The 21,792-nt window shown below is 38.7% G+C and overlaps 1 long non-coding RNA gene across 2 annotated transcripts; it reads left to right on the forward strand.

The window, feature by feature from the left end:
* Positions 1-124: 124 nt before the first annotated feature.
* On the forward strand, positions 125-21,571 carry LOC131014093 (uncharacterized). 2 transcript variants are annotated; one of them, XR_009098029.1, is made up of 5 exons: positions 125-551; positions 683-861; positions 1,089-1,250; positions 20,974-21,092; positions 21,329-21,571. It is a non-coding gene; the product is annotated as an uncharacterized LOC131014093 (long non-coding RNA). The 2 variants fall into 2 exon arrangements; XR_009098028.1 differs by lacking the exon at positions 125-551 and having other exon boundaries at positions 559-861.
* The last annotated feature ends 221 nt before the right edge of the window (positions 21,572-21,792 follow it).

Genomic DNA, 21,792 nt, shown 5'->3' on the forward strand with positions numbered 1-21,792 from the left:
CAAGATACAAGTGGACTGGTGGAGAGATTGGTTTCTCCATAGCTATTAGCAAGCAAGATACAAGAGCCTTCCATTGTAAGTCTTGAATTTCTTTATTATCATTTCAACCAAGTGAATGTCTTGAGTATGTCTTTTTAATTAAGAATAAGCTAATCACTCATCTTAACTACACATGTATTTACTGTAATTGGCTATCTATGAGTAGAACTAGGAAGACTCTAATCCTTAGTAATTAATATAAGTTATGCTTATCGCGCATTTACTTCTTAGCATGAACTTGTTAGAGAATGACTCTGATGCTGAGGCAAGCCACGAAATTATGGCTATGAACTATGCAGGTACCACTTCACCATTGTTAGAAATGTTATTTTTTCCAATTGAGTATTTGTAATAATTTTTATTCATCATAACACATTTAAGAAGACAATCTATGGTATCATTTTGGCAATACTGTTCTGAAGAGTATCTTTCTTGATCTGTTTTGTTAGTAATTTAGTATTCTATTTTGTAGTTGGCAGTTGGGCTGGATATTTGCTAGTTTGACATAACTTGTAAGTGATAACCACAAAAGTAGTTTAATACAACAAATATTCTCAGTGCCTTGATTTTTCTTATAGCATTTGCCTTCCTAAGGCTTCAGCCATTTAATGATAGAGTATATTTTCCGAAATGGTACCTCAAGGGATTGAGAAGCAGTCCCAGTCACTCAGGCGCGTACGTCACCAAATTCGTCAATTTAGACTGGAGATCATACATTAGATTTCTGAATTGGGTACCAGATGCATTGAAGATGCCTGAGCCGGAGTTTATTGATCATGCAGGGCTGGATTCAGCTGTCTATCTGCGGATTTATTTGCTTGGGTATGATTGCATATTATATTTCCTTGACCTGGTGTTGTATGCTTTATCATATAATTTATAAAGCTGCCAAGGGAAAATTGTGAACTGAAAAATGATTCCATGTATCATGTCAGATATGGCAGATATTTTTATTTTTATTGGTGCTGAATGCATGTCTTTGGAGTTATAAAATACACTTAATTTGAATATCATCTTTGGATACTGATTCTGCATTTTGGAACATGCAGACTTAAGATTTTTGTTCCGGTGACACTGCTTGCATGGGCCATCCTAGTGCCTGTCAACTGGACGAATAACACCTTGGCAGTATTATCTCAAGGAGATGATAAGCTAACATATAGTGAGATTGACAAGCTCTCAATTTCAAATGTTCCATATGGATCACCCAGGTTAGAAGTTTGTTCAAACAATCAACAATTTGTTACTTGCTATTACAGACTTCTTGACATCTAATTCATTCCTAATGGCTGTACACATGATAATGTTCATGGCCTAAATGCCTTCTTATTTTATAGTTTGTCATGTCCAGTAGTGAATGGGTTGCTTTACATAAATATGTCACAGCCCGCCCTAACTAAGGATAGTTAAGCCGAGTGATCTACGACTAGGGATGGGGTTAAAGAAGAAGGGGAAGAAAAGGGGCGTCATTTATAGCCGTAAAACTTACTCATCTTAATAAAACTCGTCATTTTTATTCATGAATACTCAATTGAAAATAGTCTATGAAAGACAGCATAAAACTTAATTAATATCATTGATCAAGTTATACATCATATGAAACCATTCTCTTAAGACTCAAAGTATGACATAACATACTATAACATCAACAACATCTTGCAGCGGAAAGTAGCTAGACATATGTATGAAGACATATTCTAGACAGGTTAACTATTTATTAACAACCCTGGAGACTCCGCTCATTGCAGCACCATCATCACATCAGCTCAACCTGCATATTTAGAAAACATATGCAGGGCTGAGTACAAAAGCACTCAGTGGGCACGTATGCCTAGGTATAAAAATACATGCTTCAAAACTGTAAATTGTCATGCCATCATAAACAGTACAGCAAGGGAGTTTTTCGCTAAAAGGCCCAAGCTTACTAAGTTCATTTGTGATTCTTAAAGTTCGTCTGATCAGACTAAGTTCTTTTGTAATCTATCATATCTGAAACCGTGTGCCGGAGAGGTGGCCACCTCTCACGGTCACTTGACCGGCCAACCCGCTAGATGACTCACGGTCACTGGTGTACACTAGTCCTAGCAGGATAGCTATCAACTGCTCAGGACCCGAATTCGATTGCATCATTGGCAAAGCCAAAGCAGATAGATATCATACTAAAATTTAAACATTTTATGACAAGACAACAGTTGTAATATTTTCCAGTTCAAAGATTTGTGACGAAATAACTTGTTCAAAGGTAGCATTAAACTCGTTTGATAGATATATAAAACTGAAATTAACAGTTAAATCATCTCATGCATTCATTCGTATAAGAGGCCTACGACACGCAGGGGATCTCTATATACGTATAGTAAAAGTAATGCCCACCTGATTGCAGTGTTTTGCTACTTAAGACAATGATTCTCTTTCCTTAGCGCGATAGGTTACTCAGGCGCTTTTGTTTATTTGAACCTTTAATAACACGAAAACATGTGTTCGAGTGAATAATAGAAAAGATAACAACAAATGCAGTGAATCACTATTCACTCATTTCTCTAACTACCCATTTTTCCTTAAACGACTATATCTATCTCATATACAATCGTTCTTCCTTTATCAAAATACTTCATGTACCTTTGAGGATGTAGGAAATTCCATTTTATATTATTCATTTATTTATCTATTATAAATAAAGAATAATTCTATAAACATAAAACGTTTTCCTTTTCCCCATTTAATAATGTCAATCACCAATATATATATATATATATATATATACACATCAATAGCTCATTTATAAACTAAAAGTGATATTTTATCAACAATAAAACTTTAAAATTCTTAATAGGAATTATTTTGAATCATTTCCATCTCAACAAAACTGTATAGATTCAACTTCAACTAATAAACTGCTTTTACTCCGAACTCGTATGGAGTCGAATTTTATATCAATAGAAACCTCTTTGAGTCTAGTTTAATTGAAAAAAAAAGTATGTTGAAAAACTCCAAGTAGTTTAAGAGATATAGCGATTTTCCCATCGCCTACCAGATTCGGCACTTTCTGCCAACTGAAAGTCCAGATCTTTGAAAAATAGCAAACGTTTCCGGAATGACCTCAAATTTTATATGCAGATAGATAACGCATATAAATTTATACCATAAAAATTTGAGAGCTAAATATAAACATATGGTTACTGAAATAGTTAACTTAATCATCTGCCTCACGACAGTTTCAACAGATACGGGCAGTAGACTTCTCAAATTTTAAAAGGGTAGTAAACGAAGTTCAAATAACATGAAACTTTGTACAAATATTCACCACACTCCCATCTATACCCCAGAAATTTCCCATAATATAATAGAAACGGGAATGCATCGAAATAAGGGCGTCAACTTACCCTTGTCCAAGTGAGCACTAATGGAAGTTGTTCGCCGGGGGTTTTTCTGGTCGTCGTTCCGCTATGGTGTTTAGCCGCGAAGGTCTACGACTTAGTCTTCCTCGTGCGAGGTAGATCAGGCTACACAACGGTGGTTTCTCGATCCTTTTTCGTCGTAAGGATAGTGAGAAACGAAGGCCGTAAGTTGGCCGGTGGCTAAGTCGGGAATTCGACGTTGGCCTCCGAAGGATATTGTGGCCTTTGGTCGGGAAAATATAGAGAAGGTTTCGGCCTTTCGATTGTTGGGTTTGGTAGCCTGAAGATGGAGGAACGAGTACACGTTCTCGGTTCAGAGCCTAGTGGCCGGTCGGCGAATAAACGGCCCGGCGAAGGGAGCTCACTTGAGCTCTTGCAAGTAAGAAATTTAAAATTTTCTCTTGTTTTACCTCACACCTCTCGCACTTCTGCACTTCTTCCTTCTGCAGAACTCACCTCAATTTATAGAGAGGTTGAGGTGGTTGGTGGCAGCAAATGTTGAAGAAATATTGCTGCCATTTTTGAACACTTTGGTCTCGGCGTGATCATCTTCTCCTGCCATCTTTGAAAACTTTGCTCTCGGCGTGATCATCTTCTCCTGAAATTGGGGCTTTTTGGGTGTGATGGATTGCATGGAAGATATTGCAGCTGTGAAAATTGTGGATATTGGCATGATTTTCTCTTGCTGAAATCTTGACTATTTGGATGGGATTAACTGCGGAAAAATGCAGTTTTTGAAGATGAATAGTTGTGATAATGATATATGTTGGAGGGGTTGGTGTAATAGTGTAGTGATTCGACTATTTATCGTGATCTAATTTCTCATAGTTCGTACTTGTTTCTGTAATAATTCTCCAATTCTCGATGATTAAATACTCGTCGTATTTATATAAATTAAATCCTCAATCTTGAGATTTAATACGTGAAAGTCGGAATTAATTCGCGACTTAATACCTTAACACATATAACGCGAAATAATAAAATTATTATGCATATGATCTCAAATTATAATTCCAGCAATTTGATTTAAATAACACGATTTATGAAATCGGTTATAAATGTAAAATTTCTAATGCTAGTGATTCAATCAACTGGTAATGCAAAGTTTCAAATGTGTAGCTAAACCAAAAATTTAATTATTGGTTTGATTCATGACTGAATATTAAATCGCAGCTCTGTATCTCTTATACAGACTTTTGCTGAAATAATATTATCTGAACAAAATAATCACAATAAATAATTAAAAGAATTTTATAACTAATGCACATATTTAATCTAATATGTATTTAAAAGAGCGGGGCATTACATACTACCCCCCTTAAAATAAATTTCGTCCCGAAATTTGCATACCTGGTATTCTAGCTTGTGATACTAGTCATTCGTTTCATTCATCTCTTTTGTAGCCTTTTCCATCCTGTGATGGTTCCACTACATGACGAGAACAACATTATTGCCTCGTAACACTTGAACCTTGCAATCTAGTCACTAAACTGATTTATCTTCATAACTTAAGCCCTGAGCTTGGACTATCTCATCTTTTTTTAATCACATACTTTCTTAACTGCGAGACGTAATATTCAGTGTATACATCCACAATCCTCCACTAACCATTAGTGCACTATTCCTGACTTTCGTGAATCCTTTCGTTTTTCTTATTCTTGAGGCGAGACACATTTTCTCACCAATATCCATTTTCATTTCGTGCTTTCATAATCCTTTCTTGAAATTCACACTTAACTATTGATGCAACTACACAGCTTGATATTGTCTCCGGATGGTGAACAATTACTAAACCGAATAAGGCAATCACCAATCAGTACTTTATATTTAGTGGTGAAACATCTTATCTTAATTTCCAATTGATAGTACCATCATAATTCTTCACTAATTCGAATCGTCTCTGTTGTCTTACATTGAAATCTCTTTGCTAAAAAAAAAAGCACTTCAAATTCTTGTCAGCTATAAGGACCTCACACTTAACTCCGTAGAGATAGTATCTCCAAATTTCCAACACGTGCACAACCACAACGAGTTCTAAGTCATAAGTCAAGTAATTCAACTTTGGGGCTAATGAGACATAGTGCTCAAGTTCTCTGAAGTTTAAAACAAATACTTGCTTCCTTTGAACATTCCTATTGATGGAGCTTTTGATACTATAGCCGAAACAATCACCCTTCTAGTGCTTCGAGAACTGACAGCAAACTAAGTCATTCTAGTCATTACTGTGCTTATCGTGGTAAAATAAGATCTTATTGTGACAACTACATAGTGTGAGTCTATACATTGGGATGACGCTCTACTCAAGGTCAAAATCCTAATTGACAATCACCGAGATCTTAGTTATATGGGCTGACCAGACCCAGCACGATGAATCACTCAGTCAAATGGGAGCTTCACCCCCAATCATGTCAACTTCTTATCTCTTATAAAGCTCTAAGTCAATTTCTAACTTAAAGCACTTACTAATAAGTACTTCATCATAAGTTACTGATACCATGAAAGTCCATTCTATGTTGTTCTAGCCAAGCTATCACGATTAACATCATAATCATAAGCAACATAAGTTCTTATGTGAAAAACTTAATCTCACCGCTATTGAAATAGCTCAAGTGAATCCTTAGTCTTAAAGCATTGCCTCTATGTTGTAACATCTCTATGTTAAACATTTCTATCTTACCAGTCTTTACTTAAATCGATCAAGCGGTGCTATCACGATTAACATTCTCAAAGCATTCTTGGGTGGTACTCAAATGGTTTGTAAGAGGACCCATCATTCTAGCCTAAAACGACAACATAAAGCTTTCTCATTCTTTCATACATACATACTTCTGTTTCTTTTGAAACCTTAACATATATGGACATTTAATGTCCCTTTCATGAAAACTTTGCTTATGCCGGAAAGATTCAAGGAATCTAACTCGACCATACATACATACATACATTGATTCGTTAAGGGCTCGGGTTGTCCCAAACACGAAATATATTCATTGAGTCGTTATGGGTTCGGGTAGTCCCAAACACGACAAAAAGCATTCACATAGCATCGTAAACATAAGGCGCACATTTTCTTGAAAAACTTTCATAACGTCTGAAATACATATATGTATATTTTTGAAACTATTATTGTACCTTTGTTGCGGCAGTGTGACTGCGAGCTGAGGGTTACTGACATTCTTAGAAGTCTAGAGATACTATTCTAGACTCGACATAAAAAACTTATGGTTATCAGAGACATGAAAAGAAACTTATGCTCTATCTCATATTCTATCTCCTTACTTAACTCTATATAAACTCTCCACTCATCTCAAATCCTTAAGTTCAAGGATAGGTTTCAAGAAAATCATGGTTCTAAGTCTCGATTTGTCTCTCATATAAGGCTCTTCTAATCTCATTCAAACACATAGACAACACAATCACCTAAGGCCCATAAGAAAACACAATCAAACATTATCAAAACATGCTCTGTGTTTACACTGACTCAACTTCAAAATCTAACCTGTTCTGACTCCGACACCTCTTGGACTCGAGACTCATACCAAAAGAAAGGTCTTCGAGTCTAGTTTCATATAAAAAAAAGTAGAGTCAAAAATCCAAGTATTGTAGGAAATATGACTGTTTTACTACAGTCTACCATATTCGGCAGTTTTGAGCAATCGAAAACTTGGATTTTTGAAAATTAGTAAACGTTGTCAAACTGGGCTCAACTTTGGTGGATATCTAGCTAACACAATAAGGTTAATACCATAAAAATGTTGAAATCTAGATCACACAGGAAGCTACTGAAATGAATGACTCTTTCTCCTGTTCTCTGAAATTCTCGGTAGTAATGTGCAGTTTAGGTTTTGTATTTTATAAAAAAATAATAAACGAAGTCCAAATGACTTAAAATTTTACCGGTGTGCTTAAGACTCATGTAGGGATTTGCTATAAAATTTTCAAAGCTATTAGACATCTAAAAACCATCGATCACAGTAGGTCAGTAGGCCTACGAAATTCACCAAAATCTCATCTCAAACTCTTAAATGCTCAACCCAACATCCCTTCAATGAAAACCAATCAAAGCTCATTTTAAACACATATAGCACTTGAAAACATTCAAGCACATTATAATACTCATCATACTCAATCTTGACTCTCTTCTTACATCATAACCTCAAATCTTAAGTAAAACATTTCAACGAACGCATCATTAAAATTCTCTTCTCATTTTCGTGCTCAAAATTACTCAAATACTCAAATATGATCTCATTCATCATATAAATCATTATACACATATAGATTCTGACTCAACTCAAACACTAGTGAATTGACTCGCAATTGTACGAGGTCAATTGCAGTGGGCAAGCTAACCCAAGTCGTCTCTCAAGGAAGATTCAACAGGGCACCTAATCGTGTCACACACAAAAAGCAATAAATCCTAAACACTCTAATCGGTTTCACGCTGGCACACTCTTAAACTAAAACAGAAATTAAATAAGCTCTGTAAATTTACCTAGGCATGAAATAAATAAAGCATGTAAAATTATCTAATGCCGAATTTATAGAAGGCATGTAAATTATCTAGGCACAGATTAAACGGCGTAAGATTATCTAAGGTTTTAAACTAAGAGCATTAATTCAAACATAAACCATTTCAGTAAACATTAAATATCTAGGCAATGAATTAAATGATTAAGCACAATAAATTTATCTAGAGCGTGAATGAAAATAATGAATACTGTGAAATCAATAAGCGAAAAATTATCTAGGCAAGAATAAAATCACTTACAGTAAAGCCGATCCTGAAAATAAATCTCTAGCTACGAATTATCTAGGCGTAAGGATAAATTCTCAACGCAAAATAACCCTAACTAAGAAAACAGGAAACCCTAACTATGAACTGCGTCTAGAAATGGAACTGCCGCTTTTTGGAGAGCGGAAGAATGATTGAGGATTCCCCTAGAATTGAGAAGTCTGCCTTTTATACTCCGGAATGTGAAATACGCTTTTTCTCTCCACTACTGAATTGGGACACGTGGCATATTCTGATTGGAGCAAAAGAACTCGAGCGTTTGGAGAGAGGGCCTCGGCCGCTGGGATTTGAGGCTCGGGCGAGGATGGCTCGGCCGAAGGATTGAAGTGCGCGGGCGATGGGAGAAAGGCCTCGGCGAAGGGGAAGCTTGCTCGGCCGAGGGAGGAGGCGAGGAGAACTGCAGCTCGGTGCTGGAAGTGCTGGATCGGCGAGGGGGTGCTGCTGAAGCTCGGCGATGGGAGTGCTGAGCTCGGCGAGCAGTTGGGCGAGGAGCGGCTGCAGCTCGGCGAAGGGAATGCTGCAGCTCGGCGAAGGAGGCTGCAGTACGCGGGCGAGCTCCTCGGCGATGGGAGGCTGCTCCTCGGCGAGCAGGGAATGGAGTTACGCGGGCGAGGAGCGAGAGCGTGCGGCGAGGGGGGCTGCTCCTCGGCGAGCAGTTGGGCGAGCTCCTCGGCGATGGGGGGCTGCTCCTCGGCGAGGGAAGGCTGCAGCTCGGCGATCCAGTTGGGCGAGGAGAGGCTGCAGCTTGGCGAGCTCCTCGGCGATGGGAGGCTGCTCCTCGGCGAGCAGGGGGAAGGGCCTCGGCGAGGCCTTGCCGAGGGAGAGCAGGCGCCCGGCGATGGGATGGAAGCTCGGCGATGGCCTTGTGGCTTCGGCCGCGGGCGTTTTTGATGAGCTTGATCGCTGGCCTTGAGGCCTCGGCGCGGCCCTTGTGCACGTGCATTCAACACACAATATTTTCTCTTTATTGCTCGTATTTTGCTAAGTATTCAAAATTTCCTCCATTCTTAAATCTTCTGCAAAAAGTAAAACATTCTTCATCAAAATCACCAACATCAATAACTAATCAATAACTAAGAGGTCACGTTATCATCAAATAAACCCTCAAAATATGAACAATAAGGTACAAATCAACCCCCCCACACTTAGCCTTTTGCTTGTCCTCAAGCAAAATCAGTATAAAACTAATGAAAAGATGGTATCACAATGCTCAATTCCAACTAGACTTTCACAGACAAATCAAGGTTTTTCACAACAACACACGATTCTAGATGATGCAAAAGCTCAGAGTAAAAGAAGCAACACAAATGTAAACAAAAGATTCGATCAGACCCAGTTCTCCGATAGAAGTGAATTCCCTAATGTGATCGCCTTTATAATCCATATCTCAATTAAGCTCATTTCACTTTTTACAACTTTTGTGTCTTCAACCGAAGTTATTCCTTTAAATTCAACAGTTAAGCCAGTATTCGTGAAATAAACCCTTTGGGTGCACTTCCAAAGTTGTTTCACGTGGTTTCCCATGCTCATAGATTTTCTAGAGGAGCAGAGACTCAGAGCTGTCAAATATTTTCAGAATTAAAACAAACTTCACACAAATAGATACGATCGTAGGCAACCACAATGGCAACACTCCTTCTATCATCTACCGGACAAATCACGCCTTAAAAGTTTGCAAAAGTGTTACAACAGAAAACTCATAAATCATTTGCATCACACAGAACATGTCAACCGGAAAAACCAAAATTCCACCAATCAGTCACAAACCCGAAAATCACATTAGAAACCATCACTTCACAATTCTTAAACTGACCAGCTCAATTTCAAACAATTAACTTTATGCAAGGGGACCATTTGCCCCAAAATTAAGCTCATAATAAAACTTCCCGCAGTTACCAGAAACTCTTCCCCCCACACTTAAAAATAAAGCGCATAAGTGTAGAAACACTTCCCTCGAAGAATAGGGGAGGAGAAACTTCTGACTTCTGCAGGAGATCCACTTCTTCTCATCCGCACAAAATCACTCTCAAAAGAACAATTCCTGCATCAGACCACAGAACCCAAAACAAAACATTAAACAGAAAGAAAAACAAAAGCAAACAGAAAGCAATAAAACATGGGTTGCCTCCCATGCAGCGCTAGTTTTAAAGTCGCCAGCCCGACTTGGAAAAACCCGTTAACCAAAATCACATTTACGATCCAGCTGCCTTAATCCTTGAGAACACAATCCTTCCTTGATTGCAGCTGCGGGTTCTCCTAATGAGTTTACCGAACTCATCACATTTCTCCTTATCAAGATTCTTATTGGGGAGCCAAATCGCGTGCTCCCCACTTCTTTCTTTTCCAAAGGCAATAAGCACTGCAATCCTTGCACAACTCCATCGTTGCAGTGCTGTCTATCCAATTCCTCTTCTTCACGGGCCTCCTCAACTTGCAAGATATTGGGAGGCTCCTGCAGCTTTTCCTCATCCTTCTGCATTAAACATTCTTGCTCCTGCAGATTTTCAAAACTTTCCTGCACAGAATCTGTTTTTTCTGCAGAATTACAAATCTCAACGAAGGAACAGTTATGCAAATAAGGAGAAGAAATAGCAGTCTTTTTATCATAGACAGAAAATGTTACTGATCCACCTGCCCCGGCCATACTCAAAGTTCCAGAACCCACATTAATGCGAGTTTGCGTAGTAGCCATAAAAGGTCGGCCAAGCAGAACAAGACGACCATTTTCTCCTTTTATTCCTTTTCCTGCATCCAGCACCACAAAATCTGTGAGAACTTTAAGTCCTCTCACCGTGACTACTACATCCTCCAAGAGTCCACGAGGACTGCTAATCGAGCCATCGGCCAGCTGAATCTTCATGTTGGTGCACTTCAGCTCACTTTCCCTTCTTCCCAGCTTCTCGAAAAAATCAAACGGCATCAAGTTGACTGCCGCACCCAAATCAAGCATGCCTGAGACCTCCCCAGCTCGTCCCAAGCCTATGTCAAAAATGAAGCTACCGGGATCTCCTTGCTTCGGTAAAGGTTGGGTGGACTGAACCTGCGGCAGAGGTGGACTGAGCTGTTGATTGATCTTCATAGCTTCCACCGTTTTACTCCTCCACTTCCCCGCGGTTCTTTGGGCATCTTCCTCGACAAGCTCAATAGCATGAGCTTGATGCAGCTGTGGGTTTTCAGTTTGCTGCGATGGCTGCAACTGATTCAAAGCTCCTGTGAGTTGCCCGACTGTAATCTCAAGGCGCTTTATGGTAGCATTCTGAGCCTCCATTGCTTGCTTGCTAGCTTGCATAAATGACTGCATCGTGTCCTCCAATGAAGGTCCCATGGGTTGAGGCGGCTGCTGCAATGGCATAGAAAAATTTTGTTGAGGTGGAAAATACTGCGGCTGATTCTGATATCCCATCTGCTGCGGTGGTCTACGAAACTGATTTCCTTGGCTTGACCCTGACCCGCTAGGAGCTTGATTCCGCCAACCAGAATTGTAGTGTCCTTGGACTGCATAAGTCTCAGCTTGTCCTTCTGGTGGAAATTCTCCCATTCTGTGACAATTATTGGCTCCATGGCCAAAATCACCACAGATTCCACAGCCTTCTGCATTCTGCACTCGGACGGGTGGATTTTCCACCTTGCTCATCTTGAGCTGTTGTAACTCTCTCATCATAGTGGCCATCTGCTTTTGCAGCTCGCAATTTGGTCCTACTGCATTTGCCTCCACCCGTCGTCCCCGAGTGGTCTTCTGCTGTGAACTCTCCGCCAGTGTCTGAAAAATCTGATTAAGTTCAGCTGCGGTTTTTCTGGCGATGTTCCCTCCTGCAGTGCTGTCCACCATAAATTGGGAGGTGTGGATCAACCCATCATAGAAAAATTGGCTCAACATTGCAGGAGCCAGCTGATGCTGCGGACACTGCCGGAGTAGTTCTTGGAATCTTTCCCATGCCTCATGAAAAGGCTCGTTAGCTCCTTGGATGAAAGTCATGATCTGTGTACGGATTTCCTGCGTCTTATGGTTGGGGTAGAATTTTATCATAAACTTCTCACATGCTTCCCCCCAAGTTTTGATGGAATTTGGAGGCAAGGACAACAGCCATGTCCTTGCCCTATCCTTAAGGGCATAGGGGAAGCACTTGAGCTTCAGCTGCTCTTCAGTTATTTCCAGCAGTGGGAAAGTTTGTACTTGAGTACAGAAATCCCGAATGAATTGTAATGCATCTTCATTTGGCAACCCGTAGAAAATAGGAAGCAGATTTGCATCATGGGGCTTCAAACTATAGTTCCTCACTGCAGTAGGAAGAACTATAGCCGATTGCGTAGCCCCAATAACAGGCCGGGCGAAATCTCCAAGGACTTGGGGATTGTCTGCCATTTCTTCTTCACGCTCACTTTCAGACTCTTCAGAATGAAAAGAGTGAGTCTCCGTGTCCTCCAGACTGATAAATGAATTTGTTGCTTGTTCGCGATCTTCTTCCACAGAACTTCTAGAACTGGACTCTAATTTATCCCAACGATCTCCAAACAGCTCTTCACTGCAACTCCTGAATACGTTACTGGTTCGATCAATGTTGTCGTTATAGGGCTCCAACTTTCTTTTCAGACTTCGGCGACCCTGCATACACAACACTAACAAACGGATCAAACGCACCGGAGGGAGAAATACAGAGTCAAAAATAAAAACGCAATAAAAAGGAAAAGAAACACAGAAAACAAAGTGACACAATTAAAAACGCCTAAAATCTTCCCCGGCAACGGCGCCAAAATTTGACTCAACTCAAACACTAGTGAATTGACTCGCAATTGTACGAGGTCAATTGCAGTGGGCAAGCTAACCCAAGTCGTCTCTCAAGGAAGATTCAACAGGGCACCTAATCGTGTCACACACAAAAAGCAATAAATCCTAAACACTCTAATCGGTTTCACGCTGGCACACTCTTAAACTAAAACAGAAATTAAATAAGCTCTGTAAATTTACCTAGGCATGAAATAAATAAAGCATGTAAAATTATCTAATGCCGAATTTATAGAAGGCATGTAAATTATCTAGGCACAGATTAAACGGCGTAAGATTATCTAAGGTTTTAAACTAAGAGCATTAATTCAAACATAAACCATTTCAGTAAACATTAAATATCTAGGCAATGAATTAAATGATTAAGCACAATAAATTTATCTAGAGCGTGAATGAAAATAATGAATACTGTGAAATCAATAAGCGAAAAATTATCTAGGCAAGAATAAAATCACTTACAGTAAAGCCGATCCTGAAAATAAATCTCTAGCTACGAATTATCTAGGCGTAAGGATAAATTCTCAACGCAAAATAACCCTAACTAAGAAAACAGGAAACCCTAACTATGAACTGCGTCTAGAAATGGAACTGCCGCTTTTTGGAGAGCGGAAGAATGATTGAGGATTCCCCTAGAATTGAGAAGTCTGCCTTTTATACTCCGGAATGTGAAATACGCTTTTTCTCTCCACTACTGAATTGGGACACGTGGCATATTCTGATTGGAGCAAAAGAACTCGAGCGTTTGGAGAGAGGGCCTCGGCCGCTGGGATTTGAGGCTCGGGCGAGGATGGCTCGGCCGAAGGATTGAAGTGCGCGGGCGATGGGAGAAAGGCCTCGGCGAAGGGGAAGCTTGCTCGGCCGAGGGAGGAGGCGAGGAGAACTGCAGCTCGGTGCTGGAAGTGCTGGATCGGCGAGGGGGTGCTGCTGAAGCTCGGCGATGGGAGTGCTGAGCTCGGCGAGCAGTTGGGCGAGGAGCGGCTGCAGCTCGGCGAAGGGAATGCTGCAGCTCGGCGAAGGAGGCTGCAGTACGCGGGCGAGCTCCTCGGCGATGGGAGGCTGCTCCTCGGCGAGCAGGGAATGGAGTTACGCGGGCGAGGAGCGAGAGCGTGCGGCGAGGGGGGCTGCTCCTCGGCGAGCAGTTGGGCGAGCTCCTCGGCGATGGGGGGCTGCTCCTCGGCGAGGGAAGGCTGCAGCTCGGCAATCCAGTTGGGCGAGGAGAGGCTGCAGCTTGGCGAGCTCCTCGGCGATGGGAGGCTGCTCCTCGGCGAGCAGGGGGAAGGGCCTCGGCGAGGCCTTGCCGAGGGAGAGCAGGCGCCCGGCGATGGGATGGAAGCTCGGCGATGGCCTTGTGGCTTCGGCCGCGGGCGTTTTTGATGAGCTTGATCGCTGGCCTTGAGGCCTCGGCGCGGCCCTTGTGCACGTGCATTCAACACACAATATTTTCTCTTTATTGCTCGTATTTTGCTAAGTATTCAAAATTTCCTCCATTCTTAAATCTTCTGCAAAAAGTAAAACATTCTTCATCAAAATCACCAACATCAATAACTAATCAATAACTAAGAGGTCACGTTATCATCAAATAAACCCTCAAAATATGAACAATAAGGTACAAATCAGATTCCCTTTTATCATGTAAACTAAACTCTAATGAAACTTCATGTATCATCATAAAACTCTTAATAAAACATGACAAACTTTCACATAATGGTCATAAAGCAATTAGACCTCATTTTATCAATCATCGACTTCTCAAAATATGAAAACTCAAAAACTCATACAAACTAAACTAAGTAAAAAAATTTCTTAGCCAACAAAAGACTTACTCAAACATAATTATACACTAATATCATGCTCAAATACATATATCTTAAGCCAAAATCACTTAAATAACACATAGGCAAAAAGTCCTAATTTTTATTAAAGTAAACTCTTTGAAATTTAATAAACACACATGATACCTTAATCCATTCATAGATCTATCAATCTTAGCCAATTAATCTCACATATAACCCATCAATTTACAAATTAGAGCATAGATACACATATCCCTAATTTTATTAAACTAACTCATATCAAAATCATCAATTGACATCATATACTCAATTTACTCCATCAATCATCATCATATACATCTCATGGACTCATCTTCATCATCTATTAATCATCTTAACCATTGACTCAAAAGTTCCCAATTTTGGGTAAACTAAACTCCATCGAACTTTCACATCTCAAGGCATATACTTCCCACATAACATCATACAATCTAGATCTATAAAAATAAGAATCACTTAAAACTATCGTAGACCAATTAACTTAAGTCCTCGTACTCGAACACTATATTACGATCTTAGCTTGAACTCTGAATTTCTATCATAATGAGTGGTCGATATCATTTATAGGACAAAGACTAATCTCAACTAATTACAATGAGACACAATTATACGAAGCCATAATTTGGGTAGTATACTACGTCAGTAGACTAACACTTCTTAGTCTTATCAATCAAGGGGATCTTATTATGACAACTCACGAGTTGCAAGGCTCAAACTCAACACAACATCAAAGCAAGGTGTTGTAGAAATTGTTCAAGAGAATCAAAAGAATGACCAGAGGGTATGAAATGATTAACTACTAGGTTGAACAAAATGACCTCGAGTATGAACCCATCTGGCTTTTCAACCGAAAGTTGAAACACATGGATTTTCAACCCAAAAGACGTCTACTGAGATTTGGATCATGTGGACTGGCCAGGTCCAACATAATCACTCCCCAGTCACACGGGATATACTATCCCGAACTTGAAAATTCTGTGTCTTCTAAACCCTCAACATACTATACATAACAAAACTTAAGTTCACACCAGCAAGCTAAAAGCTTAAACTCAGGGTCCTATGTTCTAGACTCTTGTTTCGAAAATTCAATATTTTTCGACTCTCCTCTCATGTTGCGGTGGTGGTGGCGGAGTATTATCCCGCCTATCCTTCACATCACACTCTTGATGATATCTTTGAGGCATTTTTGAAATCACAAAAGGAAAACTCAACTCGACCAACGCTCTAAGCATCCTCGAAACTCAAGTGCAATTTACTAACTCAACTTTAAGGAAACCCTCACGGTTACCTTAACATTCATCTGTAAGGCAATAAGCACTCACGAAATGCTAACAAAAAGACCACTCTGGTCAACCTAATATATCCATCAGTAGAATGCCTCTTTTTAGAGGACTTACATAAAGGGGTTATATAAACCCTACAAAAACCATAGTATCTATCGTAATGTCCCTTCTAAACCGACACCATTAATGGTGCTATGTCTCGGTTTGGACTTCCTACGGTAATTGTTACCGGTTAACTCATCTAGTTGCTACTTTAGCACACTAGGAACATCCATCTATTTAACATCAGTAGGGTACTATATTCGCATGTTTATCTATCAGCATGTCAAAAGCTCAAGTATCAATATCTCCTAAGTAAGTTATATACATCGCAATATAATTGAAACTAATCAAAAACAAGGGTGTACTGCTCATACTCTCAAGATCATCCTTAGCTCTAGCCTACATCGGCTTCTCTTCTCATTCTCATCAACTCTAGCCCTCCTCGGCTACTTCTCATCCTTTCAACCCTAGCCTTCCTTGGCTCTAGCAACAGAAATAAACAAAACATAACTTAGCAAAACTCCTACTAAGTAGTACTGTTATCTTAAAACTCAAGCTCAAAACATCTAAATTCTCATCTCGTCCCATCTTTACTCAGTAGGGAATCTCTCTAAACAATGATATTAGATCCCTTAATCTAAATCATCGTGACTCAGTAAGACAACTCAATAATTCTCTCTCAAAGCCATCTCCAAAGACTATGGCTCATGATACCTCCTCAAGTACCATTAAGGTTGCGTGAGCAAAACTCGCGTCACAAAACAACTCAACATATCGTACAATATCTCATTGCAACATGCTAATAACTCATCATTAATCATGCTATTATACTCAAGCTCATAACTCAAACTCATAACTCAAACCAACAAGTACTTAAAGCAATTGCTAATTCTCTCAAGCTTTAGCTCTAAGTTCTCATTTCATCCTTCTACTTAGTAAAAAAAAAAATCTCTCTTAACAATGACATTAGATTCCTTCATCTAAATCATCGTGACTTATCACAACTGCTCAAACAATTCTCATCACAAAATATCTCAAATACATCACATCATAACTCATAATTATGCATCCTCAATCATATAACATCATATGATATAAACGCTCTCATGATTCATCATGTAACGTCAACATATGCTCTTACAACATAATAACTCATTATTAATCATGTTGTCATCCTCAAACTCAAACTATGCACCTTCAAAGTGTAACATCATAACTCATCATATAACCTCAACATCATGCTCTTCAAAATTTAATGTCAAATAAACTTTGAAATTTTACATACCTCGTTGAGTCTGGTGTGATGGTGCGCTGAGCTCACGGTTGTTAATAACTATTAGTCTAGTGACTCATTCTAGACTAAACTCAAGACTTATAATTCAGAGCTTTCCTTCGCTCTGATACCACTTTGTCACAGCCCGCCCTAACTAAGGATAGTTAAGCCGAGTGATCTACGACTAGGGATGGGGTTAAAGAAGAAGGGGAAGAAAAGGGGCGTCATTTATAGCCGTAAAACTTACTCATCTTAATAAAACTCATCATTTTTATTCATGAATACTCAATTGAAAATAGTCTATGAAAGACAGCATAAAACTTAATTAATATCATTGATCAAGTTATACATCATATGAAACCATTCTCTTAAGACTCAAAGTATGACATAACATACTATAACATCAACAACATCTTGCAGCGGAAAGTAGCTAGACATATGTATGAAGACATATTCTAGACAGGTTAACTATTTATTAACAACCCTGGAGACTCCGCTCATTGCAGCACCATCATCACATCAGCTCAACCTGCATATTTAGAAAACATATGCAGGGCTGAGTACAAAAGCACTCAGTGGGCACGTATGCCTAGGTATAAAAATACATGCTTCAAAACTGTAAATTGTCATGCCATCATAAACAGTACAGCAAGGGAGTTTTTCGCTAAAAGGCCCAAGCTTACTAAGTTCATTTGTGATTCTTAAAGTTCGTCTGATCAGACTAAGTTCTTTTGTAATCTATCATATCTGAAACCGTGTGCCGGAGAGGTGGCCACCTCTCACGGTCACTTGACCGGCCAACCCGCTAGATGACTCACGGTCACTGGTGTACACTAGTCCTAGCAGGATAGCTATCAACTGCTCAGGACCCGAATTCGATTGCATCATTGGCAAAGCCAAAGCAGATAGATATCATACTAAAATTTAAACATTTTATGACAAGACAACAGTTGTAATATTTTCCAGTTCAAAGATTTGTGACGAAATAACTTGTTCAAAGGTAGCATTAAACTCGTTTGATAGATATATAAAACTGAAATTAACAGTTAAATCATCTCATGCATTCATTCGTATAAGAGGCCTACGACACGCAGGGGATCTCTATATACGTATAGTAAAAGTAATGCCCACCTGATTGCAGTGTTTTGCTACTTAAGACAATGATTCTCTTTCCTTAGCGCGATAGGTTACTCAGGCGCTTTTGTTTATTTGAACCTTTAATAACACGAAAACATGTGTTCGAGTGAATAATAGAAAAGATAACAACAAATGCAGTGAATCACTATTCACTCATTTCTCTAACTACCCATTTTTCCTTAAACGACTATATCTATCTCATATACAATCGTTCTTCCTTTATCAAAATACTTCATGTACCTTTGAGGATGTAGGAAATTCCATTTTATATTATTCATTTATTTATCTATTATAAATAAAGAATAATTCTATAAACATAAAACGTTTTCCTTTTCCCCATTTAATAATGTCAATCACCAATATATATATATATATATATATATACACATCAATAGCTCATTTATAAACTAAAAGTGATATTTTATCAACAATAAAACTTTAAAATTCTTAATAGGAATTATTTTGAATCATTTCCATCTCAACAAAACTGTATAGATTCAACTTCAACTAATAAACTGCTTTTACTCCGAACTCGTATGGAGTCGAATTTTATATCAATAGAAACCTCTTTGAGTCTAGTTTAATTGAAAAAAAAGTATGTTGAAAAACTCCAAGTAGTTTAAGAGATATAGCGATTTTCCCATCGCCTACCAGATTCGGCAGTTTCTGCCAACTGAAAGTCCAGATCTTTGAAAAATAGCAAACGTTTCCGGAATGACCTCAAATTTTATATGCAGATAGATAACGCATATAAATGTATACCATAAAAATTTGAGAGCTAAATATCAACATATGGTTACTGAAATAGTTAACTTAATCATCTGCCTCACGACAGTTTCAACAGATACGGGCAGTAGACTTCTCAAATTTTAAAAGGGTAGTAAACGAAGTTCAAATAACATGAAACTTTGTACAAATATTCACCACACTCCCATCTATACCCCAGAAATTTCCCATAATATAATAGAAACGGGAATGCATCGAAATAAGGGCGTCAACTTACCCTTGTCCAAGTGAGCACTAATGGAAGTTGTTCGCCGGGGGTTTTTCTGGTCGTCGTTCCGCTATGGTGTTTAGCCGCGAAGGTCTACGACTTAGTCTTCCTCGTGCGAGGTAGATCAGGCTACACAACGGTGGTTTCTCGATCCTTTTTCGTCGTAAGGATAGTGAGAAACGAAGGCCGTAAGTTGGCCGGTGGCTAAGTCGGGAATTCGACGTTGGCCTCCGAAGGATATTGTGGCCTTTGGTCGGGAAAATATAGAGAAGGTTTCGGCCTTTCGATTGTTGGGTTTGGTAGCCTGAAGATGGAGGAACGAGTACACGTTCTCGGTTCAGAGCCTAGTGGCCGGTCGGCGAATAAACGGCCCGGCGAAGGGAGCTCACTTGAGCTCTTGCAAGTAAGAAATTTAAAATTTTCTCTTGTTTTACCTCACACCTCTCGCACTTCTGCACTTCTTCCTTCTGCAGAACTCACCTCAATTTATAGAGAGGTTGAGGTGGTTGGTGGCAGCAAATGTTGAAGAAATATTGCTGCCATTTTTGAACACTTTGGTCTCGGCGTGATCATCTTCTCCTGCCATCTTTGAAAACTTTGCTCTCGGCGTGATCATCTTCTCCTGAAATTGGGGCTTTTTGGGTGTGATGGATTGCATGGAAGATATTGCAGCTGTGAAAATTGTGGATATTGGCATGATTTTCTCTTGCTGAAATCTTGACTATTTGGATGGGATTAACTGCGGAAAAATGCAGTTTTTGAAGATGAATAGTTGTGATAATGATATATGTTGGAGGGGTTGGTGTAATAGTGTAGTGATTCGACTATTTATCGTGATCTAATTTCTCATAGTTCGTACTTGTTTCTGTAATAATTCTCCAATTCTCGATGATTAAATACTCGTCGTATTTATATAAATTAAATCCTCAATCTTGAGATTTAATACGTGAAAGTCGGAATTAATTCGCGACTTAATACCTTAACACATATAACGCGAAATAATAAAATTATTATGCATATGATCTCAAATTATAATTCCAGCAATTTGATTTAAATAACACGATTTATGAAATCGGTTATAAATGTAAAATTTCTAATGCTAGTGATTCAATCAACTGGTAATGCAAAGTTTCAAATGTGTAGCTAAACCAAAAATTTAATTATTGGTTTGATTCATGACTGAATATTAAATCGCAGCTCTGTATCTCTTATACAGACTTTTGCTGAAATAATATTATCTGAACAAAATAATCACAATAAATAATTAAAAGAATTTTATAACTAATGCACATATTTAATCTAATATGTATTTAAAAGAGCGGGGCATTACAAAATAGGCCCTCTGGCATAAATAGGAATGCCACTTTATATGTCTAATCAAAGGTTTTGGACTCATGTAGTAATGGCCTATGTCTTTACTTTCTGGACGTGCTATGCATTGATGAAGGAGTATGAAATAATTGCTACAATGCGCTTACACTTTCTTGCTTCAGAAAAGAGTCGCCCTGATCAATTAACGGTAAGAAGTAATATCTTGTTGGCTGTTCACAGGTCTATTAAGCTTTTCTTAAACTAGTTTTAAGATTTTACAAAGAAAAGTAGATTCTAGAGCTTATAAGCTTCTAGATCTTATTTAAAAATTAGTATTGGAGTAAATAAAATAAAATCATGATCTTTAAGTGGTTTATATGGAGTAATAATGTTTAAGTGTTGTATATCAATTCACATTCAAAACTTTTGTTCGCGTTTTTGCAGGCACGGGCTTTTTGTTCAAGATCGATCTTGAACCGGGCAGCGCTGAAGAGTAAAGAAGAGTTTGGAACAGAAGGTTTCCAGATAAGTCCATGAAGAAGATGTTGTTATTCTTGTCCCTGGTGATGTAGTTAGTATAAAATTGGTGGAAGAATTGTTAGACAAAAATTTCTGTGATATTTATTATATTTGGATGATAATGTATGAATATTTTGGATGTTATATAATATATGTTATCGATGGCAATGTCATTTTGTTGTTTGAGAATTATTAATTTAATTTTTGAGATAAATTACAGGAAAATTTAAAAAAATATATTACAGTTATAAAAAGTGCAAAAAACCGTTATGTATTTCTATCAAAGATAACAGTTAAAATCGTTATAAAAAGTGTAAAAATCATTATAAAAAGTGCAAAAAATCGTTATAAAAAGTGCAAAAAACCGTTATGTATTCTATCAAAGATAA

The sequence above is a fragment of the Salvia miltiorrhiza genome, chromosome 3 (genome assembly GCF_028751815.1).
Source record: "Salvia miltiorrhiza cultivar Shanhuang (shh) chromosome 3, IMPLAD_Smil_shh, whole genome shotgun sequence".
Taxonomy (NCBI): domain Eukaryota; kingdom Viridiplantae; phylum Streptophyta; class Magnoliopsida; order Lamiales; family Lamiaceae; genus Salvia; species Salvia miltiorrhiza.